This window comes from Equus quagga, chromosome 1 (assembly GCF_021613505.1).
Source record: "Equus quagga isolate Etosha38 chromosome 1, UCLA_HA_Equagga_1.0, whole genome shotgun sequence".
NCBI classification, from domain to species: domain Eukaryota; kingdom Metazoa; phylum Chordata; class Mammalia; order Perissodactyla; family Equidae; genus Equus; species Equus quagga.
In genome coordinates this window covers 157,626,922-157,653,442 of record NC_060267.1, presented here as the reverse complement: position 1 = coordinate 157,653,442, position 26,521 = coordinate 157,626,922, and the positions used below count along the sequence as shown (strand labels likewise).

General features: G+C 39.6%; 1 protein-coding gene across 12 annotated transcripts in view; it reads right to left on the bottom strand.

The window, feature by feature from the left end:
- The window catches only part of THRB (thyroid hormone receptor beta), a 359,714-nt gene that overhangs the window by 37,533 nt on the left and 295,660 nt on the right, over positions 1 to 26,521 (bottom strand). The window lies entirely within an intron of this gene.

The window sequence follows — 26,521 nt, the reverse complement described above, 5'->3', positions numbered from 1 at the left end:
CATTAATTTAAAAAAACTTGATTCTCAGAGGGACTTGGTATGTGGAAGGGCAAAGTTGTGTACATTTGCACTAGAAATCATGCAACAGGCAGTAAGCTTGGCTTCTTGGTTTGCACTGGATTCAAGGCTTTCCCGTGTCTGGGTAAAATCAGAAGTCTGGCTAGTTTAACTCTTTTGAGTGAATTATAACAGTGTCTCAAGTCCTAGGAGAAGAGACACTGGCACCTCTTGGCAGACACACAGCCCTTAGAGAATAGAACATAAGGCAGATTATTCTTGATGATAGAGGTCAAGTAGAAGGTGCTGCCTAGGAAAGTAGACCTAGCGGAAGAGGAGAGGAGCTGAGTTCAGAGACCATTTCCAAGCTGGCTAATCTTACCTTCTGTATAAGGCCATTAGCCCAGCAGGACGAGTCCTGGCATCTAAAAGGACAGTGGTTATCATTGGTAGTGGGAAATACTTTAGGCAGTTCAGAGAGGTGAAGAAGGTTCATGTTGTTGATCCATCTTGTGGAACCATCAACTTAGAGCCAACAAAGAACCCTGAGTGGTTTGGGTCAGGATATCGGATGAAACTACATTTTAACACCCCTAAGGAAGCTAAATCATGAACATGGTTACTCATTCTTCCAATTTTATATTGAACCTCCTCAATTCATCCCACAGCTCAAATACTTCTGATCTAAGCTTTTTTTCCCCACTGGCACCTTCTTCCCTGTTATTTCTTTATATATTTAAAAAAGTCTTGGATAGCTCATCTCTTAGCCTTTTTTTCCCAAAATACTAATCCTGATTCCTTTTACATTTAATTCTCAGTATTAGGTGCCAAGTTTTGCATCACGTTAGTCTTTTACTCTTTGCTAACCCATATATTCATCCAACCATTCATCCGTCCATCCATTCATCTCTCCATCAATTCATTTATTTATTTAACAAACATGTATGGGCCTAGTGTGTAAGATCCTGGGTACAAACTTGAAACAGCATTAACTTTAAAGGTATTCTTTTATTGCTATCTGCAAATTCCCAGCAAAGCTTCCTCAGAGGCTCCCATTTCACAAAATCTTTCCTTAGAACATTAACCATCTTTCTGCTCTCCCTACTACTCTCGTGGAATCATCGAGCATCTTTGCTTTACACCTTGCCCTCTGGTGGCTGGGCCCTTGCTGCTGGGGGACGGAAGACACTGGAGTCCCAAGTCTTCAAACTCTAGAGATTGGGGGTAGAAGGAGGAAAGGGGAGCAGAAAGAGGACCAGGTTAGAGGTGTTAAGCCAGAAAAGGGGAGAGGACATGAAGACCAGGGACTCTGGATTTCCACCATCTAGAAGTCTTAGGGCAGCAAAAGGGGCAAAAGCAAGTTTCAGATTATTTCTTCTGATTCAAGAATTCCTGAAACCAAAATATATTAAGTTTTAGGGCTAGGCTTGGGCATAATACAGTTTCACACACAAGAAAAAGTCCCCCCAGTTAAACTTCCTTCTCCCTGTGGACTCAGATTCTTAATAGCTGACATAACCTTTGAATCTACAATTAAAGCTAAAACACTTGAAGATGCAAATCACTAGGAAAGGGAATAGATTGGTATAATGAGTCTCAGTCAAAATTTTAATCAAAAGGGTACACACACTGGCAGTCTACAGTATTTGGCTTGCAGAGTGTTTAAAAATCTCAGCCAATTTTTAAAACTAAGAGATTTCATATAAAATCCAGATTTCTTGCTTCACGTGAAAAAATGGGAAGATCTGGAAATATCGAGCCCAAATTCTCACAGGGCAATAATCAACTGAACTGAGAAGGGCAGCCTACCTCCTAAGAAAGAGATATACTTTCTGGTTCTCCACAGTCAGTACCACTCCCTATTGTGCCCCAACTCTGAGGCTATATTTTAGTTGCTGTTTATGTTTGTTCTTGCATTGACTTTTTATAAGTAAAAACAACATTTTTTTAATCTTTGTCAAAAGTGAAAAGACAAAAGTAACTCAATAAATTGAATTTCTCTTTTCTTTCTTTATGGAAAGTGAATATTTCTTTATGAAAGTGAAAAATATTCCTATCATGTAACATATAAACAATGTATGCGTTAGTTGAAAATTTTAATTTAAGCAGTCCTTATGCAACCACTGTGCCTCTCTCTCACTAATATCAGCTTTCAGGTGCTTGTAGGTGTTGGAGTTTTAGAACTCTGGTACTAAAGAGATCATTTCCTGTTTTAAAAGAGGGGATGGATTAGAAAGCAGGGAAGTAAAGTGTATTAGAAGAGTGGTGAGAGGGAGGAGATTGGGAAAGGTCACCAGAAACTGGCACTAGCTGCCTCCAAGTTTGCTTTGAGAGTCAATTTATGGCACTGGGCTTACACAGAAGCACCCACAGTTATTTCATGTCTTGCATGTTTGAGAAAAATGGGTACCTTTTCTTTATCTGAAAATTCATTCAGAATGAGATTCAAATTATAGCTCTAAAAATGTGGGCTTTCAGCTCTTCAGCATGATGCTATATGAAGGAGAAAGAGCAGTTGCATTGCCATCAGGATAACATCGTGGTTGTTATGAGCTGTAGTGGGCTCCCTGCAGGTAGGCCCTACAGTCATGGTAGATGTGTGCTTCAGAGCGTGAAGTAAAGGAGGTTACTGCCTTCATGGTGCTTACGATCTAGATAGAGTTGACATAGGCAGGCATATATGAGGAAGAGAACCCAAACTCAGACTATAGGAATGATATCTATGTACACATATATGTAAGTAGCATGTCGCATGTTTTTATGTACATGGATGTTCAAGTGTACTCCACTTTGAAACAACTCAATATACAAAAATTGAAACTGTTTAACATGAAGACTGAGTAGGGATTTTCACGTCACAAAAGATCCTTTACCTCAGATGTTGTCTAAATATTAAGTTCTTTTAATGTGGTGGTTCTCAACTGGGGGTGATTTTGCCCCCAAGGGAACATTTGGCAATATCTGGAGACATTGTTGGTCATCACAACTGGGAGGGGGTGTGCTACCGGCATCCAGTGTATAGAGGCCAGGAATGCTACTAACTATCCTACAAGGCACAGGACAGCCCCCAGAACAAAGAATTATCTGACTCAAAATGTCAATGGCGCCCAGGTTGAAAAACTCTGGTCTAATCACATTATATAGAATTTATTTTCTTTTAAAAGGGTGATTTACACAAATGCTTCAGTGCTATTGTATAAACCAAGGGATACCTGCCTTTGATGCCAGGGTGGGTCAGGATCGGGGGTGATGGAGAGAATGTGGTGTTGGTTAAATAGAAGAGGCTGCTGGGCTGTAAGCTGAGTTAGTGACCTGAAGTGATGCAGGCTCAGAATGGCAGGGTGCACAACAGGGTGTCGCTGGCAGTGGGTGGTAGTTGGAAAAAAAAAGCACCATTGGTTCAGGAATGGAGGACAATATATGGCAGAGAGAGGGACACATAGAGAAACTGGCCTAGGTTTCTGGAACAGAGTGTGTGGGGCAGAAGAGCAAAGCCAGAATCAAAATGAAACTCTTTAGGGCAGGGAAGAATTGATGATGCTAGTATTTGACCTAACAGGTCATGGGAAGGTTCTGAAACTTTGAGGAGGAGCCCTTTGGTGGTGCAGAGGACAGGGAAGAACTGCCATCGAGGGGCTGGAAGCAGAAGGTTTGAGAGAGAGGACGGGTGAACGTGGAGAGAAGAGGAGAGGACAACATGTCAGGAAGTATCTGCAGACAAAGGAAGGGGGCGGAGTGGGGTGACCACTTGAAAGCACATTCTGGGAGTCTCTAGGAGAACTGAGGAAATTCTCTAAAGCAGCTCATACAGAGGGAGTTGAGATGAGGGTGGTACCAAGGACAGCGCATGGGAGCTCAGCAGTCATGAGGATCTGGAAAAGGAAGACTACAGACACTAAGTGAGTACCAGTACTTAGTACAAGAAGATGGGGTCATAAAAGTTGGACCAGGGCAGATGGTAGAGGCAGAAGTAACTGGACCTCAGGCCGAATACATCTAAATGTCAGGAGCTGAGAAAAAAGCTTTGAGTTTGTGGGAAAGTATTCATGGAAGGATGCAAGGACGTGAACCCCGCACCCAGGAAATAAACAGTGCCAACATTCTTTCCCAAGCCTGCCAGGGACCTGACTTCAGTTTCACATAATGCCTTGGAGCCCTGTTATTAGCTTTCATCGTGAGGAATGGCAGTGCATGCTTTAGGATGAGGTCAGGGCATCCAGTGAAATCTCTGAAGGACCTGCCTTTGACAAGACAGATACCTAATTCTCAGGAAAGAAAAGAAAGAAGAGCCAGGTCATGCTTTTCTCTGTGCTTGGACTTGGTTTGGAAACTACTACTGTTCCTTACTTTGCTTCCATTTCTGGGTGCTGAGAGGCACTTTCATTTAATTTTTTGAACAGCAAATGTGTTCTGCATTTTTTTTAAAAAAATGGTTTTATTGTTTTCTGGAGTGGTGTTGCCTCTTAATAGTATACGGGTGGCAGTGACTAATTTGAAATCCTAACCTCACATCGGCATCCTTATAATTACGTATGCATTGTAGAAAAATCTGCAACTGCATTAACCTCTTAAGTATTACATTTTAAAGACATGATGTCTGCAACGCTTAGTTCATTGGGTGGACTGATTATATAGTGTTTAAATTAAATTCAAGAGAGGAAGAGGAGGGATGGGAGAGACAGAGGGAGAAAGAGGAAGACCGAGGGAGCAAGAGGGAGAGAGGAAGGAGGCAAAGGAGAGAGACAAAGAGAGGGAGGAGAGGGGCAGGGAGGGAAGAGAGGAAAAGGGGAAGAAGAGAAATTGAAATGGTGTGCGATCATCTCGTATTCAAGTTCATGCCTGGTACTGATTATGCGGTGGGACTCATAAGTCTTCCCTTCTTTTGATTTCCTCTCCCGCCTGCCTCTCACCAGACCGAGTGTGATTCTAGGCTTTAAGGATACCTGGTTCTCATGTAATTTTTTTTTTCCTGGGCAGACTTTGGAACCTCCGCATCCCCAACTCTACTGTATAGCAGTCCGTCTCTAACTTTAAAAGAGGCCAAGGAAATTCTAATTAGAGATCGTATTTCTTTGGGGCTTAACTCTTCTTTTTAATCCAATCCTCTTGATGTGGGTCACTTCAAACATCCTCCACCTTACCATTTAATTTCCATTTCTAATGTCTACACAATTATTCACGTGAAGTCAACAGAGTTGCAGAACATGAAAAAAGACTTAAATTCCTGTCCCCGAGACAGAGGGGCAAAGAAAGCGGATTCAGAAAGGACAGGTCTATGTGGAGTTTCTGCTTCAGTTACTAATTTTTCTTTCTGCAACACTAAAAATGTGGCTGTAGAACAAGAACATGTGTGATCAAAACACAAACTGAACAGGACAAACACACCCCATCTCCTTGGTCCTGGCTCAAAAACAGGAAATTCTTGTTCTCTTGGACATAATAACCAATTCTGATGCAAATGCTCTAGTAACTTTCTGGACATGCAGTTCCTGTAAAGATGGCACGCAGAATGTCAAGCAAAGAATCCTGTGGAGGAGGGCAGCACAGGACAGACACTCCAGGGAAGGATTCTGTTTAAACAGACCCAGAGGTTGACTGGCAAAGCTGCCCGCAGAGAAGCCAGACGCAAGCTCTTTGGGGATTTTGGAATGTAGCTGGAATTTCTGGTGAAAACAGCCAGCACCCCTCCACACACAAAAAAAGATAACTTTTTTTTTTTAACTGCTAAAACCATGGCCACAAAAGAGAAGACACAACACTCTGGCTGCCAATTCCCCTGCCCTCTGTCTGATTTCCAAACTTACTCTCCCCTTTCCTCCAGAGCTGGGGGCCAGGGAGGAAGTGTGGGAGCAGAACTGGCCATGATGACTGATTCTAACATAACAAATCACGGCTCTGTTACTTGAAAGACTAAAAATAAGGAGTTTGTATCTTTCCAGTGATAGCTAGGGTTCTTTTTATTTGTCCCTACCTTTTAAAAATTAAGAATATGTTTTCTCATATACTATATGAAAAATAAGATAGACATTATATTCTGCATGTCAGCCCTCCTCAATGTGAAAATTATATTGACTCTTTGCCACCCCCTCCAATTCCTGAAGTTTTATTTTAAATGTGATTCAATGAACTGAATTTTGACTCTTCCTTAGTTCATGTTCTCAACACTTCAGGAGCTTGATAACTCCCCCCCCACCCCCCCGCCCCGGTTTGGCTATAAATGTAAAAACATAGAAAAACAACATAAAGAGAACTAAAGGCCATTTTAAGGTCCACTGTTAAGATAGCCAGTCTTAACATCAGGTGCTGTAGCCTGCCTTTATTTCATCTATGTGTACTTATAATACACTTTTTTTTTTACAAGATTATGATCATTCTCTACATACTAGAAATCTCCAATTAAAGGCTAGAGAATAAGCCATCCTTAAAAAAATAATGAAAAAGTTAAGACAGCTGCCTGCATTATTGAAGAGTCTATGGAGCTGTAGTGACAGCAACAAACACAGATGAAGCAATTATGAATTTCATGAAAATAGATAAAAATCCAATTGGAATAATGAGGCCTGCCCCACTGAACACCTGTTTATAGTCTTAATTTTGCCTTAAGGAGATACTACTGATGTCCTCCCACAACAACAAAAATCAATAATGGATCATTATGGATAAACGTGCTGGGTACGACCTTTTGTCCTAAGAGACAGTTAACAGCTGGGTTTAGTTTTCCTGGGATTTACTTAAAGGCTTGTAACAGTAAATAACGGCGCATTTAAGAATATTTGCCTGCTTTGATTTAGTGAGTTTGGCAGGTGGCAGTGGCCTTTCAATGGCATATGGCTTTGAGAAATTACATCAATATATGTATACAAAGTGTCTTTCCTTCTAGTTCGTGCGTCAAATTAATTAGTAAAGGATCCCCGCTTTAACGTTTTTATAAGCAAATATTCACCAGCTCTGGTTGAAGAAAATATATTGAAAAGACAAAAGAAAAAAAGAGTTAAATACCCTGAAAAGTTTTGCAGGAATTTTTAAGAAGGCAGAATGTCCAAATAGAGAGACAGACACCAATATTTTCTTGTGATCCTACAACGTTATCAAAGTCATATCCAGGCACGTCTTAGGAGGCAACGTTAACTTCTTTTCGAAGATAAATTACTTGTAAGTATAATATTAAATGAAATAGAAAGCACACACTTAGTCTATCTCAAATTTTCCCATTAGGGGACTTACATGGTGTGCCCCTTGTAATAAATGAGAAATTCTGATGCCCTTCAAGAGGATGTGAAACTAAATGAAAATGCAGATGAACAACTCTAAATATGTTTTATACTGTAATCCACTTCATATTTCATCTTTGGAAGTTATAGAATAGCACAGACAATATGAATGCAGTATATGATAAAAACTAAACAGGTATTTTACTTTTAGTAGATTTTGTTTATTTGTTTTTGAAATGGGCCAATTTTAATTATAGAGTCACATTAGCAAAAGCAAATGATAACTTTTATAGGAGCCACAATCAAACTACATTCTGTTCTTTTTTTCACCGAGAAATTCATCTTTGAAAATCAACAGCTATCATATTCTTGCACATTATAGAAACCTGTAAATTTATTTCTTATGCAGTATCCTGTAGATTGTACACAGAAAAAAACGAGTTTCTGGCATATTTGCACTAGAATTTAAGCTATTTTCAAAAGAATTTCTACCTGGCAGTTTCTACTAAGTTCCTGAGTACTACCTGTTTGCCTCTTTCATTTTACTTTTTGGTAACACAAGAAATGTTTTGTTGATAGAAAATTAAACAGCATTGTACAGCCACAGCATCTACTGAAATAAATGGATACTGCACTTGTTTTAACATTGGATCCTTTAAAGGAAATCTCACTCGCTCTCATATAGAGAGTTCAGGTGACATGATTCCAGACATCTCACACTTTAGGAACACAATGGCGCTATAAAGTGTATCCGTTTCTTTTTGAGTTTTACATTCTTACAGCTTGATATGGTTACAAGTAGGTTCTTTACAGTTTACATGGATAAGTAAATATATTAAAATAACATTTACAAATCCTAATGTATCAACATATAATGCTATCAAAAAATCATTAAAATATTTTACTAGTTAACTAAAATAAACTTTTAATATGAAGTCCCAAGAAAAAGTCAAGTGAGTTTTTATCTGAACCTGAATTGAGGAGAATGGTCCTACTCTCTACACCCCAGCGCCTCTCCACCAAGGGGAAGCCTTTTACCTATTTTATTTAGTAAAGTAGCTGACAATATTCACTTTGGGCAATATATATATATATACACACACAGCCTAAAAAACAACTCAATCCAGCTTTCATATATGAAGGAAAAAAGTGCTTGGAAATCTTTGTTGTTCACGGACCCCTTTCAATTACCTAGCAACCTCTCTTTACTGCTGTTTTTAATTTCCAACATTCAGCGTTCAAAGTCAAAGATTTGACGAAGCTGATGCAAACAGTAACATTAAAATGCACTGGAAACAAACACGGAAACTTTTAAGAAATTGAAGTAAAATGGTCCCTACCTTTTTTTTGAGAGTACGATGGCGACTGCACTTGAGAAAAAGTAGGCTTTTCTTCAGTGAAATATTCAGGTTGGCTGTATTGATTCAGGGCCATGTCCAAGTCAGAGTCCTTGCTTTTCAGCATGTTTCCAGGGTAACTACAGGTATAAGGCTGATTCACTGCCCAGGCCTGTTCCATATATATGTTGTTACTGGGCACAGCCTGAGCGTTGCAACCACTGTAACCCGGACTATCTTCAAAATACGCGTAATAATCAGTGGCCTGCATGTAGCAATTGCTGCCAGCAGCTGGGTGCACTTCATATAGTTCTTGCATACAGTAGTTCATTTTCTTACCCTGGTTCAGTTTCTACTTTACATATACACACACTCTACGCATGCATTCACCAGCCCCATACACCCTGAGAGCCGGGCATATACGCCGAGACGCGTACATCCATACACATGAAACGAGAAGGGAAGATGAATAAACACCACCACCAACACAGCCACCCAGCCTGCTTTACTTTGGAATAGCACCTGATGTGCTAAAATCCTATTTAGATTGAGGTGTCTTTTGAGCTCTCCTGCCATTCAGACATATTGGAAAGCAGATTTCTGACTATCAAAGGTCTTAAGCTGTGAATGCAGCTAATTCCTGGGGAGGATGGCAGGCAGGTAGGGATGACCTCCACCCAGCTGGAGGAGTGACAGCAAGAATGCTTCTGTTACTCCGAAGCTACGAAGATTCATTTTATACGCTGGTTTTAACCCTTTTCAACATGATTAGAAAATGATTACTCATTGTCACCTCATTTTAGTTGACAACTTAAGCATGAAACATTATAAAGACATCTTAGAGACTATCCTTGGATACACAGAAAATCCTAAAATCAATAATCTAGTTTATTAGATGAACCAGAGAAAATCCAGTAGTAACGAGCCTGATGATTGACTCCAAAACATTAATCTAGTAGTACAAATGTTAGTGACTGCATCTGTTGTTGAATGTCACTGATTGGCTTTTAATAGCAAGATCCAACTGTCTTCCTAATGACACATGGGTCCCACAGGTTTTTAAAACATGCCAAAGAAAGCCGCATTCGAAAGTGCCACTGGTGTCTGCGAGTGAGTTCTGTTCTGTTCCTTGCACCTGATAATTTTCTACATCATTAGCACTAATCTACGTGAGATCTAGAGCTTAAATTAGCAGTGCTCAATTCTGTCTTTATGTTTTGTTTATAAATGCATGCGGGAGAGAATGTGCCAATACCCTTAAATGAAGAATACCCCTCTATTACAGCAGCTTCCCCTTCTGTTTGTGCTTAACTGCACTCTTAACAGGAGTATGTGGAAAACTGTGGACAGCTATCCTTTCCTTCCCATTCTAATGTGTTTTTGAAATTATTTTCAAGTTTAATTGTGATTTAAGTAGTATTCACACACTTGACGTTTAAAGATAGTGATCCACAAAGGAAAAGTATTTTTATAAGAATTACCGTAGCTTTTACCTAAGATGCTAACAAATATCAAATTAGACCATAAATGCTTGCTAAGATAATTACTAATGGTATTTTCTCCTTGTGGATGGGGGCTAGCGTGCGTATGTCCATGTTCATGCGTGTTCCAGGTCAGATTCAGTAAGCTGCGTTCTTTGAACCCAGGGATTCTTTCTCTCTCTTCTGGAGACCCGGTTTGCAGGGCTGGGCCTCAGGCGGTGATGTTTACATTTGGGTTCCTGTTGGTTCACGAATGTGTGACTTTGTTGGTATTTCCCTCATAAGAGCCCACAGACAATGTAATACTGTAATATTCAACAGCAAGACCGCTGCTTTGGACATGAAGCTTTAGTCAAGGGCAACATGGAATTATGGGCCAGGGACATATGACAGGAGAAAGGAGGGTATTACAGTCATTCAGCAAACATCTATGGGGTGTCTGTTGAGTACAAAGCAGGGAGGTGGAAGCAGAGATGGCTGTTCAAAAAGCCAATCATGGTTCCCGCCACTAAGTAGCTTAAAAGCATGTATATTCACCGTACAGACTGTTGTCGTGCAAGAGTCTTTAAATGCTGACTTCTTATAAATGTAGTAAAGGAGCCATCGATTCAAAGGAAGAAGGTGAAAAATTAGAAAATAAGCAAAAGATGAGACAAAATGAGAGAAGAAACCCAGGCAGACCCCAGGGGATACTTAGTAATAAGACTCCTCAAAACTGCAACTGGACTATAAAACAAGTAAAGGAATTTTCTCCAGATTGGTATATTTAAACTCGGAAAATAAACTGCAACATCCTAGAAAGCATGAAAGTTACCACAAGGAATAAAGAACACAGCTAACATTTTATAGTGTTTTTACTCTCTGACTACTCTTAAAACAGATAAAAGATTTATTCGCAAGTGTTTTTAAGAACACACACACATAACATTACAATTAACATTTTCTCCCTACTGAAAATGTCAAAACATTTCACTGGAAGCAATGATTATTTTCTGAAAACCCCAGAAAAAAGGATCCGGGCCTTATGTTTTTTTTGTCTGATCTCATTTATTTATCTCAAATTTCCCAAAACTAATCTGAAAATTAACCTTTCAATAAAGCAGTTTTCTTTCCTGGCAAACACACACGCTCCAAGGCCTCTTTTTCTGGCTAGAAGCTGTGTGGTGAGTCCACCCAATTCTGTGGTCTTCCCAGCGCATTTCCAGGCTCCCTTTCTGTTTCACTGAAGGCACAAATCCAAGCAATTTCTTGCTTTTCACCAGCAACAATGTCAACTAAAGCCAGAGCCTCAACTTTCATTCCAAAGGAACGCTTACAAACGATTTTCAGAAATCTCTAAGTGCTTAAAAAATCAGAGCTTTCTTCTGCCCCAGAACTGGATATCCATACTGCATGGAAAAAGGAAAGAACGGCTCCTGAAAAATGTTTTTTTTATCTCTCAATTTTTACTAAACATTTGGAAGACTGAGAGTCAACAGCATTCTTATGGAATTAAAAAAGTCCTGAATTCTCTCAGAAATCTTTGAACAGGAAAAAAGTTTCAAAACATATTTAAGAGAACCTACTTCCTCACTAACTTTTATCTTTTGGAGAAAACAGTACAAAACTTTCTCAAATGCACTCCTTATGGTATTGAGTGGGGATATTCTTTACCGGTAGTAAACGCGTGAAACTCTCATGACTGGCAGCTGAAAATGGAGTTCACTATTCACATTGAATGTGAAATACAGCCCCTCACATCCTGATAGAAGCAATCACAATGGTGTCACTTGTGATCGATCCGGCACGCTTCTTTGTAAAGCAGTTTAAACACATTACGTGTCACAAATGAGGTGAGCCTCAGTAAGACTGTCTTCTTATTTCCCTGGCTGACTACCCTAATTTAGTTACGTAAAGAGAAGCTTAAGAGTTATTTGACCCATTTTGCATCAAACTGCCTGAAATAAACTTAGGAGGGCTTTGATAATTCTCATTAGAAGTGTTCCAATCAATAATCACGTATTAGATAAATACACCTATGTCTATGGCTGGAAAGAAATAACCTAAAAGGATAAGACTAACAATCTTGCTTGGAAAATCTCATAGGTAAACCACAAACTCCAAAGGTCTCAAAGGAGGAAATTATTTCTCTCTTTCCATCTCTCTTTTCCTCTATTCCAGCTGTATTGGTTCTCAAATGTGGCTGCCCATTGGAATAACCCCAATGGGGTTGGAAATTGAAAACGCCAGTGCCTAGGTGTCACCCTCAGAAATTCTGATTTAACTGATACGGGGTGAAACATGAGCATTGTGATTTTTTGAAGTTCTCCAGGTTATCTTCACAGGCAGCAACATTTGAGAACTACTGTTCTGCTGGGTGTTCAACCCCAACCCCTTCACCATGCGCTAGGGCATCCTGCATGCCACTCCTTTTTGGGCATTTGTGGTTTCACAGCCTATTTCCTTTAGTTCTTAAAAATTTACCCTCCACACTTCTGGCTTCACCTGTCCTTGGGTTATGTCGTCAAGTAGAGGAGACAGGTCAAGGAGACCCACCAGGAAAGAACTAAACCTAAGGAAGTACGATAATGTGATAACTGTGATAAGTGTGAAATGTGATATCCAGCCATCATTCTGGTTCATGAGCATGAGAGCCATAATTTAGAGACGGTAGAAGAATGAGCTGGAAGGAGTCTAGGTTGCTGTAGTCCATGGAATGGCCATACTAGCTTAGACAGCTAAGATTTGGACTTCTTTTTTTCAGGTCACAGTTTTCTCAATTGTGAAATAGGGATAACAGTACCCACCTCATTGGTTATTGTGAAGATTGAGTGAGTTGATGTAAGTAAAGCACTTAGAACAGTGACTGGCATAGTAAGTGATATAATTATATATACACAATAATTATTATTATTGAGGTACCTTAGGCTCAATCCTGGACTCCTTTCCCTTCTCAGTCCACAATTTCACTCTAGATCAAGAGTCAGCAAGCTTCAGCCTATGGGCCAAATATGGCTCATTACTTGTTTTGTAAAGAAAGTTTTATTGGAACACAGCCATGCTCATTTGTTTACATATTGTCTGTGGCTGCTTCTGGTATCTACTCTGTGCTCCAATGGAAGAGTTGAGTAGCTGTGACAGAGACCATATGGTCTGCTGAAAATATTTAGTATGTGGCACTTTAGAGAAAAAGTTTGCCAGTCCCTGCTTTGATAATCTCATCCTGTCTCACAGCTTTAAATAACAGTTAAATGCTGATGATATCCAAATGTATATCTCCATCCCAGATGTCTCCTCTAAAATCAAAATCTTATGTCCACTGTCAACTTGACATCTCCATTTGTACAACCAGTTAGGCATCTCCAACTTAATTCTTTCTAAAACCTGTTCCTCTTGCAGTCTTCTCATCTCAGTACCACCCCTCCCCTGGGGGCTTGAGCAAAAATCCTTGGAGCTCTCCTTTACTCTCCACTTTCCCTCATTATTTACATCTAATCCACCAGCAAGTTCACTGGCTTTTACTCCAAAAAAACGTAATTAATCCAACCATTTCTCTGTCTCCACTGCTATCACCCTAGCCCAAATTGTCATTGTCAACTCACTGGACTCCCAAGAGAGCCTCCTAACTGGCCTTGTCCCAGTTTAATTCTTTCTTGATACAGCAACCAAAGAGCCATGTTTTTAAAAAACTGCCTGTCAGATCTCATCACATCCCTGCTTAAAACCTTCAGTGGCTTTTCACCGCATTTAGAATAAAATTCAAACTCATTACCAAAAGGTAGCCCTTCCCCACCTCACATCAAAACTGCTCCCCTTCCTCTTGTATATTGGGCTCCAGCCAAAATGGTGTCTTTGTGGTTCTTTGAACACCCCCAGTTCTTGCCTGCCTCAGAGACACTGCACATGTTCTTCTCTCTGTCTGAAGTGCCTGCACCTTCAGCTCTTCTCAGGGCAGAGCCTTCTCCCTTCAGGATTTAGCTTAAATGTCACTTTCTCTGTGTTTCAGGAGTCTTGATTCCATCATATGCCTGAAAGCCCCTGACAGCCATCACATATACGACAATGGTTGCTCTCTCAGAAAAAAGACGGAGAACTCTCAGTGCACCCAAATCTATGTGCATGTCTTAAAACAAGATAAAATTTTACAGACTGAAGTAAATGAACTATCTCAGGCTTGGCAAGTCCCTGTGAGACATCGATTTGTCTAAAGTTGAGCCAGTTTGCTCTTTTATATTTTTGCCACTAGAGAACAGAGATAGACCTGCTTATTAAACCTACCTCAGTTGAGGTTATGGAACTAGGGACGCTGTCATCGTTGCCAATCATCCCCGCTCTGAGAGGTTATAAGAAGGGTAGAAACATCACCTGCCCTGTGAAGGAGCTACCCAGAGTGAGGAACGGTCCCTTTATAGATGTAAGGGGATCGGAGTCCAGATCTCACCATATGAGTGTTGAAAGCACATCTAAATGTTAGGTAATTTTTGAGGGGAAAATAAAAGGGGTACAGAATAACTTTTTGAGCGTGTTCTCTTGGTCTTTTGATGTCTGGAATCTTCTGACTCATTCCTTTTTAAAAAAGACTCCAAATTAATCCAACTCCAGATAGATGAGAGCAGGGGCAAGCTCCTGGCACTTTGGGACCACTCTATCTTAAAGTGACTCTCCCCACATCCCCAAGACATCTAGGAAATTACGGAGGCTTCCCCCGGAATCCTAGGATATTACAACTAGAACTTCTGAGCTGTGTATTTCATATGTATTTTATTTGACTTATGAAGAAACTGAGTTCCAGAGGGATGAAGCGGCTTTTGTCACACAGTAGGTGGTAGTGATTAGGGCCAGAACCCACTCCTGCTTTGAGTGTATCAGTCCTCTTGTTTCAGATGAGGCCTTTATTTTCTCAAGTGACCCTAGTGCTGTAAGCTTAAAAAATTGCCTTGGAGGGAGGGAGGGAATTAAGGGGCTTTGTCCTAGGCCTGAGGATTGATGCTCTCTCCTCAGGACTTCCGCTAAATTATATAAAGCCCTGAGTTGCTAGGATCATGCCCAACTCTAATCATTTTGGAACTTTTTCCTTCCTCAGTCCTAGATGTGTTAGCATGAATCACTCTCCTCTTGATTACTGTAATTGTGTGATACTTATTAAATGGACACCATGGCTACTGGATTAATATTCAGATGGTGTTTCCAAAGTGGTCCAAAATACCAGTCCCAAGAGATGCTTTGAACAAAAAGAAATAGAAACAGGTTCTGTGGTCAAATGAGTTTGGGAAATGATTTATTGTATTGTATATCCCTTCCTTGGAGATTCATAAAAGAAAACTGTTGAATGTTATATGACTGTCTATAACTCAGCATTTCCCAAACACGTCTGATCATAGAACCCTGTGTATCTTGTAACATCTGTTGCCAGTATTCCATGAAACGCACTTTGAGAAACACAGAATTCTGTTCTGTTGAATATATGCCGGAGGTAAGGTCATTTGTAGGGATATACCTCCTGGAAGAATGGTGCTTTCTCTCAGATTACACACCAAGGACAGAGAGGAGGAGACTGGGAAGCTGCTGAGGGGGAGCATCATTTTTTTTCGATTTTCACCAAGGAGGAAATCTACTGGCCAGAAGAGGCAGGTGGGACACATGGAAGTGAAAATCCCCAGGTATCCACAGAACAAGACTGGGTCTTTGGCTTTTTGAATTGAGTCTGTTTGAGGAGGAATAGAAGCTCAAAGCCCTCCTCTTTTAAAAAATCTTGTACTTTGACTTTGTTTCTAATTTTTTCTCCTTTCGTATTTAAAAAAGCTTTTTGGTAGTTTCAGCCCGTTACAGCTCTGCTAAAGGATACTAAGGTAAGGCTTTTGTTTACAATCCATCACCAAGCAGAATTTGCTTTTACAAAAATGTACTTGAAAAAGTGACAGTGCGGTTTACTAGTATAAAGGGAATGAATTCTGATCTAGCGCAATGGAAATGTCTCTGAGGAGAACACTGAAGTGGGAACAAGACATTCTTGTGGCCCAGGCTGATGGAAGCAGCCCCAATAATTGAATTGAGAGATTTCCAAGGAGTAGGAGGTTCTTAATTAAGGCAGTCCTGGTGGCTTCCTCAACTTGGACACTCTTCCCAGGTCTAAGGTTTAAGGTGTATGCTTTATTTCACTAAGGTGAAATGGGTGCCCTAGCACATTCATGCAAATAATACCATAGACCCAGTTACAGCAGCCTTCTACTAGGTGAAATATATCAATGTTTGGAATGAATAGGCTAAGGAAAACAGTGCTTTGTAGTTTCACAAACATTATAAAATAGATTCCAAAATCTTTAGGTCAGTGGTTCTCACATTGATTCCTGAACGAGCAGCATTAGCATCTCCTGGAATTTCTTAGAAATGCAAATTCTCCAACTTGTCCCAGACCCACCGGATCGGAAACTGTGGGGGGTGAGACCAGCAGTGCGTGTGTGGACAAGCTCTCCTGAGGATCCCGATGCAGGATAAAGTTTGAGAACCACTGCCTTAGAGGAAAGCTCAAGTGCTCCCTTGAGCTGGTGGTCTCTGTCAACTTTTCCAGCCTCACTTGCTGTTAGCCTGAGCCCTGGATTCTCAGCGCTCCTTTCCATCTTCTGTTTCCTCTTGTCCTGGCTGGTGTATTGGCTTTGTCCTTGATCTGAACCCTTTTAGGCCTAATTTGCCTGGGAGAAGTAGTGTGCTCCTTGTGGCCAGCCCAGCTCCATTTTCCTGGTCTCTACTTGGGGTTTTGGTGATCAAGCAGTACCAGTATAACAGTACTCAGCATACTTTGTCATCGTCCTGCAGGACTCTCATAAGGCGCAGTGACTTTTGATATCTTTGGGTCTCTGGACAAAATACTCTCATAATAGCACAAGCATCCTGCTTCCACCCAACCCCTACAGCCACAATCTATTGGTGGGGAGCCAGAAAACTCTGTGTCATGAAGCCTTTTCTCATCTGCCTCCTCTATCTCTGGTTGGTTCTTTTCAGTCTTCTTCAACAGGTGATCTCCTCTGCCTGTCTTTAAAATTCAACTCCTCTTTGGTTCTATCCTCAACCTTCTTCTAACCATACATGTTCTCACCAGGTGATCTATCAATGCCCACAGCTTAATCTCCCCTGTGCCCTCCAGACCTGCATGTCCAGCCCCCTACCAAATACCTCTTCTTGGATGCCTCCACGGTACCTCACACACCAAGACTAAACTTATCTCTGCGCCAGATTCTGTGCTGGGGGTTTATAAGCATTATCTTATTTAATCCTCATGATGGCCCTTTGGGACAATTATGGCTATCCACATCTTTTTTTTTTGTTTTTTTTTTTGAGGAAGATTAGTCCTGAGTTAACATCCGCCACCAAACCTCTTTTTGCTGAAGAAGATTGGCCCTGAGCTAACATCTGTGCCCATCTTCCTCTACTTTATATGTGGGACACCTGCCACAGCATGGCTTGATAAGCGGTGCATAGGTCCATACCTGGAATCCCAACCGGCGAACTCTGGGCTGCTGAAGAGGAGTGTACAAACTTAAATGCTATGCCACCAGGCCACCCCATCCACATTTTTTAAACATATGAAAAAACATCTATTTGCTCAAAGTGACACAGATAGCAATTTGGAATCAGAATTCAAATCCAGATCTGTTCCAGTAGAGATGGCACATTCAGACTTTTCCTTGCAGCTTATTTCTCTCTCTCTAGCTTGGCCACAACATGTGGTCACAAAGGGCTGACTACTCTATGCTGTCACTATCTTAATTAAACTCCCCTTCACTTCTCTTTAAGAGGAAAGCTGGTTAACCCAGCAGGTTTCTATGCCTCTGATCTTACTCTGATCTTTCAATTCATCTTCCACATGGCAGCTAGGGGATTGATTTTAAAGGAGAATCGAAAACATGTCACCTATTTCCTCTCCCACAACCCGCATCCCAGCTCGAAATCACCCTTAGCTTTCAAGACGAGTTTTAAAGACTTACAGGTCCTTCGTAATGTGGCCCTGGACTGTTCTTTATCCTGTCTCTTGTCACTTACATAACCTGAACTCAGGCCATTTGCTGTTTTGCTGAACGATGTCTCTATGCCTTGGTCACACATTGTTTTCTTTTCCTACTTTATCTCTATTCCACACAGTGATCTATGCATTGTGAAATGACTCTCCTGTAGATCATATCATTAAAGCCTCACAACAATCTTGTAGGTAGATATAATTGCTCCCGTGTTAGAGATGAGGAAACCGAGACCTGGAGAGGTTAAATAACCTGCCCAAGGTCATAAGGCTGATGAGTGGTATTTTGAACGCAGGTTTATTTGGTTGCAAATCCCATGCTCATTTCCAAAATACGGTGCCTTTCTACGTAGTAAAGCTGAAATAGTATTTATATTTATATCTGTGTTCTCTTGAAATCATTGCATAAATTAGAGATGAAAGCATAGTGCTTATTTCCTGGATATTTAAGTTAATTTATAGTGCACAATAAGCATATAATAGTTGCTTAATGAATGAATGAATGAGAGCGGACAATGGCTGAAAGACCTAAAATTATATCCCTCCAGGTTGTGAGTTACTATGTGTTTTCTCCACATAAACAGGATGATAAGTTGGAATACAGGATGTGGCTACAAAACATGCCTCCAGTTTGCTGCCTTCATGCCTTTCGTAGCTTACGTTGGGGTCCACAGGTAGGGCTGTGATGACCTGACGTGCAGTGATCCCCCATGGTTTGTCAGTTGACCTCTCTGAGAGGACCAGAAACTTAACCATGTCATACAAGGAAATTTATGTGCTCAAAATATTTCTAAACATCCTGGATAGGTGTTAAGTCTATAAAATTCTCTCTTGCATATTAAAAAATAATATACAGTCTGATTTGAGCCTAAAGTCAAGATTTGTTCCATTTACGTTTTCAAGTAATGGGTTTTAGAACCCCAAATTCCCAGAGACATTTGTGCTATTTCAAGGCCTCTCCTCCACAGCATTTCAATGGCTGGAGGAGTGTTGGTTAGTGACTGGAGCTCCAGGACAGTGTTTTGCACGTAAGAGCCCCCAGGATGAAGATCAAGGTTTTTGCTCTGACTGATGTTTCCTAAGACCAAAGGCAAATCATAAGGTCTCCTTGTGCTTTGAAAAAATGAGATAAAATTAAAACAGAGCTCAGGATCCAGACCAAACTGAAAATGTATGTACACAAAAGTGAGTACAGAATAGCACACTTACGGCTGGGGAATGAAAGAAAAGTAAGGCTTTTAAAATATATTTTAGACCACTGTTATCAGCATTGAATTCTTCTCTTTTATAAGCCAATGGTGGAATGTCTGCTCTTTTCCATGAATGAACATCTGATTCAAAAGGAAATTCTAATGAGTCTAATATAGTCTGATGAAGCTTGGGCATCGCAGTCCAGAAAACATAAAATAAAACTTGAGTTTTGGTGTAACTTTAATTAGAACACTGGCTAAATAAAAATGATGAGGTCTATTGCATGTTATCTTCATAACCAAACAATAAGACTGGTAGAGGAGGTATTTCCATTCACTTTACAGAGTGGAAAACTGAGGGATGGTTCTCACCCTATGTAGCTACTAAGGGAAGATGTTAGTATTGAAATTTCAGCCCTTAAATTGCTAGTCTAGAACTTGCTTGACCCACTTCCCCACACTACTTTTCTACCTAGAAAATTATTTTAAGGTTTTGAAAGTTTTGGGCAACTAATAATGTGTTTCAACACAAATTCTAAGGTCATTATAATGATTTGTCTGTTTTTCAAAGATGCACCTAATTTAATGCTACTTCATATATTTATTTTGATCAATATGTTTGTTTCTCTTTCTCTCTGGAAAACATACATACTCTTCAATATTTTATGTTTTTATGAACATCATTTATGCTTTGCATGAGTATCACATAGCCACTCATTTCATGTATTATTTAATCACCTACAGCAAGTAGATCCATTTCTCCTTAGTTTAATGTGTTGAGAAGATTATTTCATTGTAATTCACACTGATGGACTTGATTTGAAAAGTTGAGTGATTGTTTGAATGGAATGGTTTTGACATTTACAGCTGTAGTATACTTTTTTTATTCCAGAATAACATGTCAGAGATTAATTTTAAAACAAATTTCCCTAATAATAGGAATAACGAATGAGTGACTGAGTCATCTGCATTTACTTTGCTTTTTCACCTTTAAGAATAACTAATGCAAAATCTAGACTCTGCCACAACTGATGTAGTTTCAAAAGATTTATTCTTTGTTCATTAAAGGCTCCAGTTCTATACTTACACTTGAAAATGTTATGAAGAATAATTAAAGGTGAAAAGTTCAAGCAAAGTAGTGATACATGCTACAATGTGGATGAAGCTCAAAAACAATAAGCTAAGGGAAAGATGTCGGTCACAGTGCAGGATTCCATTTTTGTGCAGCGTCCAGTAAAGTCAAATCTGTAGGGACAGAAAGTAGATGAGTGGTTGCCAGGGGCTGGGCATGAGAATGAAGAGTAACTGTAAACCAGCTCACAATTTCCTTGGGCTGATGCGAATGTGCCAAAATAAGATTGTGGTGATGATTGCAAAACTCTGTAAATATACTAACAATTATGGAACCGTACACTTAAAACAGAGGAATTTTATGGTATGTAAATTATATCTCAGTAAAGCTTTACAAAAATAGATACAGGATTACAAATAGCTTGACCTAATTAAAACTGATTATCAAAATAAAAAAATTAAAAAGTTCACCTCACTTATGTATCAATATCATATAAGTTATTTTCTAGATCTAATGGAGGATACGCCATAGGAGGAAGACATGACCTTGCTCTGAAATTTGCAACCCAACTAAAAAGACATATCAACAACCAGAAAACAGTATCTGACACACTGAATACTTCAAATGTTAAGTGAATATGGAGTAAAAGGGAATTATATCTGAAACAATGTAGGTTAAATTCTTTCTTATTCTTCTCTAACACAAATGCCAGCCAGCCAATATAATTTTATCATTGCGCGGTCGTCAACAGAGTTGCTGCTCATTTCAAGTCTAGACTCAAAGCTCTTCCAACATATCTACTTGGAAATCCCAAGCAGGAAGTGGTGTTTCTTGTTTAACTTTTTATTCTCAGCACATAGTACAGTACTGGGCACATAGAACACACTCAAGAACAGTTTTGGTCTAAATCAAGAACTCATAATCTCTGCTGAATCAGACAGGCATGTTCAGTAGCCACAATAAGAGAAGGCAGAGCACAGTAAGTACTTCAACAACATTTCAAGACCCCATAAGGAAAGAAATGATTCATTCTGATAGGGAATGGAGAAAGAATCACAGAGGAAGCACTATTTGAACTGAGACTTGAAGGATGAGGAGAATAAAAGAGCACTGGTAAAAGAATTTTCAAAAATAAGATCTCTGTTATGTTGGTAGCCCGAGATCCCCATACAAAATGGTGAATTGAAATTCTTCATTTTATTTCAAATGTCAAAGTAGTCTGGAAAGATACACAGTAAATATCAAGATTAATCTAAGATACATCCCAATCTTACTTGTTTCGTAGTTTACTATGATTTGGGTTGTGGAAAGAAAAGAATGTCCAGTTAAAACATGAGAAGAGAATGAAGAGGTAATGTCTATTTGTCATCCTCAGAAAAGTCTTCAAACTGTGGAGAATCTGCTTTCTGTCCCGACTATAAAGAAAGGTGTTCCCCAGGTAAGTATCATCCTGTCATTCCAACCTTAAAAACGTCACAAGTAACAGAGAAACAAGTAACTTTTATTCTTGAGACATTCACCCTCAGAGCACTGAATGTGTGCTTAATAAGAAGACTTTTGGAAAATATACTTTCTTCAACCCAGTGAGACAAAGACAAGTTCATCAATAAAGACATAAGCTGCCTCACACAAAGATGTAGGTGGTTTGGAAGGTAGGAAACTATTTCTGAATCATATACTTAAATTCAAATTTTTATAAAAGCAAGCATCCTGTGATACAACAAGTTTTTAGTATTTTCCCCAAAATGCATAATCTGATTCTAATTATGAAGAAGCATCAGTCAAACCCAGACTGAGGGACATTCTACAAAATAATCCGCTTGCATTCTCCAAAAATGTCAATGCCATGAAAGACAAAGAAAGGGGGCATTTGTTGTGTGCTGAAGGTGGGTATGGCGGAACAATTTGTGAAATTTAAATAAAGTCTATAGATTAGATAATAGTATGCATTCATGTTAAATTTCCTGATTTTTATCATTGTTCCATGGTTTTCTAAGATAATTTCCTTGATTTTAGGAGACACACTGAAGTATTTAAAGGAGCACTATGTGTGCAACTTACTCTCAAACAGTTCTGAAAAAAAAATAATACATATACATACAAACACATACAAACATCCACATACATAGAATGAGAAAGCAAATGTGGCAAAATGTGAACAATTGGTGAACCCAAGTGAAGGGTACAGGAGAGTTCTCTGCATTATTTCCACTTTTTGGTAAACCTGAGATTGCTTTAAGATCAAATACAAAAAAAATTTATAAGTTTACTTTAGCAGCTGTTCCAAGAAAACACACAAGTCACTCAAACTTGAAGACTTGATGGTCCTTTGGCACCAATTTTGTTTTTCCAATTCAAATCTTAAAAACAGAAACCAACTCAAAAAGTAAGCAGATTTGCAATAAAACAACAAGCAAATCCAATAGCCTTCAATTCATCTAAGAAAAGTGTTGTCAGATTGATTAGCGTTATTTTCGTACTTTTTAGTAGTTATCACCAGCTTATATTCTTGATATTGCACAACTTTTTTAAAAAAAAAATCACAGAATGAACCTTCATTTCCATTGTTTGGGGAAGAAATAAGACTCAAATATAGAGAGATCGCTTCAAAGAAAAGTTAGGAATGAGCATGTCATGTGTAACCACAAAGGGATAACTAGAAAGGACTATTCCCTTTGCTCCGCCATAAATATTAAATGGGATGAACCCATTGCAGATACCTGTTTCCTTGGAAACCCATTCAACTGAAACTCTTGCAAAAATTAACATGTATTTTTTTCCCCTTAAAGGGCAGGAACTTCTTTTACTTACACAGTTTTGACCTTTAGTTTTATATGTTAGGCTTATTATAAGAAGCTCTTTCCAGAGCTAGGCAAACAAAGAGCAAAAACAGTATCTTTTCATTAGTTCTGAGGCTTGGCTTACAATAGTATGGCCTTTAGAGCTGCACATTACAGGGCAACCATGGGTAGTTGGGGTAAAATCTGCCACTCACTCAACATTGCCATCTAGACTAATAAACCATCAAACCCCGCACAATACTCTAACTCAAATGTTGAGTGCCTTCAAAATATAGATAATTAAATAGTCATATTTGCAATGCAGTTCTATATTTTAAGAGGCAGGAAAGTTTAATAAAGTCAAGTCCCTTGTATAAGTCAATACTGACAAATGTCATGGTGATGTAGGTTTACCAAAGATAATAATTCTGTTTCAGGTCAATGTCATGGAGGATCACTCTGGATCATGGAGGATTTCTTTTTTTTTCTTCTGCTTTTTCTCCCCAAATCCCCCCAGTACATAGTTGTATATTTTAGTTGTGGGTCCTTCTAGTTGTGGCATGTGGGATGCCGCCTCAACGTGACCTGATGAGTGGTGCCATGTCCGCACCCAGGATCCGAACCAGCGAAACCCCAGGCCCCCGAAGCAGAGCACGAGAACTTAACCACTTGGCCACAGGGCTGGCCCCTCATGGAGGATTTCTGACTCTCATTTCCAAAGCTCAGCTGGTTTTGGATTTCTGGCACCCTTGCAGTGTGGATAGAGAAATAGGGTCATATTTATTCCAGTTCAAGTCAAGGAGGCTGAATTGGTCCAGAACCTGAAAGACTAACCTGTAAATATAGCTCATCATTAGCATAAGACACAGAATAGACTAGCTAGAGAGAGAAACCATCCCTGTTACTCTAAGTCATAAATACTGGTGAAAATTTTCCCTAAGATACTTGCCTACTTTGTCTGCAGTGCCACTCTTAGAGGCTACCCTTGGTGTGGAGCCTCTGCATCTCCAGAGGTACTCAAAACCCCAAGTCCCTGCGCTGGAGAGGTCAGGAGATAAGGTAGTATTGGTCACGAACGCCCTCAGGGGAATAAGTTTATTATGGAGCATGAGTATACTTTCAGAAACTGAAGGGGGAAGAAGCCTAGATCTACCGGGGAACTGAGAATGGGCCTCTGGATGGGCCAAAGACTCCTCTGTTCCTGGGGAAAGCCGTCCCAAAGAGAAGTAAGGATACTGAAGGAGACTGTGTAAGGGAACTGATTTCTCAATTTTTCCTGGAGCTGGCACTGTTTTATGCTATCACGGCTTAGGTTTTTGGGGCCAGTACTGATTTAATGTATTTTTCCCTGTTTTCCCCATCATGGGAAGTATGGTTATCGTACTGGAGAGCTACTTTAAAATGGAGTGTAGATCAATGTCTTTGGTTTCTTTGTGGTCAATTAATCTCTGATTACGTTCTTTGTTGGAGAGAATTAGTGATTTATCCAAGGTTAAATAGCTGGTAAGTGTCAGAACCAAGAGCCAAACCATCGTCTTCTGTTCTAAACATTCCCTATGTGTCCACTATATGCTGGGCAACATCCCTAAGATTTGATGCAGTAGGCTACCTATGCAACTTGAGGATTCTTGAAATATATTTTTTTCAGCTTTGTTGAGGTATAATTGACAAATAAAATTGCAAGATATTTAAAGTGTACATCATGGCCAACAGGCACATGAAAAGATATTCAACATCATTAACTATCAGGGAAATGCAAATCAAAACTACAATGAGATATCACCTCATGCCTGTCAGAATGGCTATAATTAACAAGACAGGAAACAAGTGTTGGAGAGGATGTGGAGAGAAGGGAGCTCTCATACACTGCTGGTGGGAGCGCAGACTGGTGCACCCACTATGGAAAACAGTATAGAGATTCCTCAAAAAATTAAGAATAGATCTACCATATGATCCAGCTATTCCACTGCTGGGTATTTATCCAAAGAACATGAAAACACGAATGCGTAAAGATATATGCACCCTTATGTTCACTGCAGCGTTATTCACAATAGCCAAGACTTGGAAGCAACCTAGGTGCCCATCAAGGGACGAATGGATAAATAAGATGTGTTTTATATATATAATAGAATACAACTTGGCTATAAGAAACGATGAAATCCGGCCATTTGTGAAAACATGGATGGACCTTGAGGGTATTATACTAAGCGAATGTCAGAAGGAGAAAGTCAAATACTGTGTGATCTCGATCATAAGTAGAAGATAAAAACAACAACAAACAAACACACAGAGACAGAGATTGGATTGGTGGTTACCAGAGGGGAAGGGGGCAGGGAGGAAGGCGAAAGGGGTAATTAGGCACATGTGTGTGGCGATGGATTGTAACTAGACTTTGGGTGGTGGACATGAGGTAATCTACACAGAAACCGAAAAATAATGATGTACGCCTGAAATTTATATAATGTAATAAGCCAATGTTACATAATAAAAAATAAGTAAAATTAAAAAACAGACATAAAAATAAAGTGTACATTGTCATGATTTGCTATGTATACATTGTGAAAGGATTCCTCCCATGTGGTTAATTAACACATCCATCACTTCACATATTTATATATGTAAATATACATGATATATATTATATATAAATATATATTATAGATAAATATAAATATATATAATAAATTATATACATAGATTTTTTGGGTGAGAACATTCACGTTTTACTCTCTTAGCAATTTCAATTATACAACACAGTGTTATCAATCTTGGAATATCTTGATAGCCCATGATCAATATGCCATTAACACATTTGTCTAAATTTGACCAGAACCTCTTTGTAGTTTCATCCTGTGCTCAGGGGCAGCCCTTGTCAAGCAGTGAGGTAGGTGGTGTTTGTCCTCAGGACACTGTGTCACATCCTCAACTATGAGGTGAATGTCGCATACAGTACACAGCCTGACAACCTGCCCCTTGGGATGAGGCAGTCTTGTTTCCTATTTTCTCTCTCTCTCTCATCCATTTCTGTGCTTTTTTAAAAAAAATTTTTTTTTTGAGGAAGATTAGCCCTGAGCTAACATCTGCCTCCAATCCTCCTCGTTTTGAGGAAGAAGACTGGCCCTGAGCTAACATCTGTGCCCATCTTCCTCTACTTTTTATGTGGTATGCCTGCCATAGCATGGCTTGATGAGCGGTGTGTAGGTCTGCACCTGGGATCTGAACCGGCAAATCCCAGCCACCAAAGTGGAACGTGTGAACTTAACAGCTGTACCACCAGGCTGTCCTCATGTCTTTAATGGCCTCCTTCCATTCCTACTCTTTCCATTGCCTTTATTGCACCTTGTCAAGGGAGAAAGGAATCTGATCCAATTCAACCAGTTGGAGACGCTAGCGACTTGATAAGATATTCATTCAGCCCCGAGGTTTGCATTTTGAAAGACCACAGAGAAAGGGCAACCAGGCA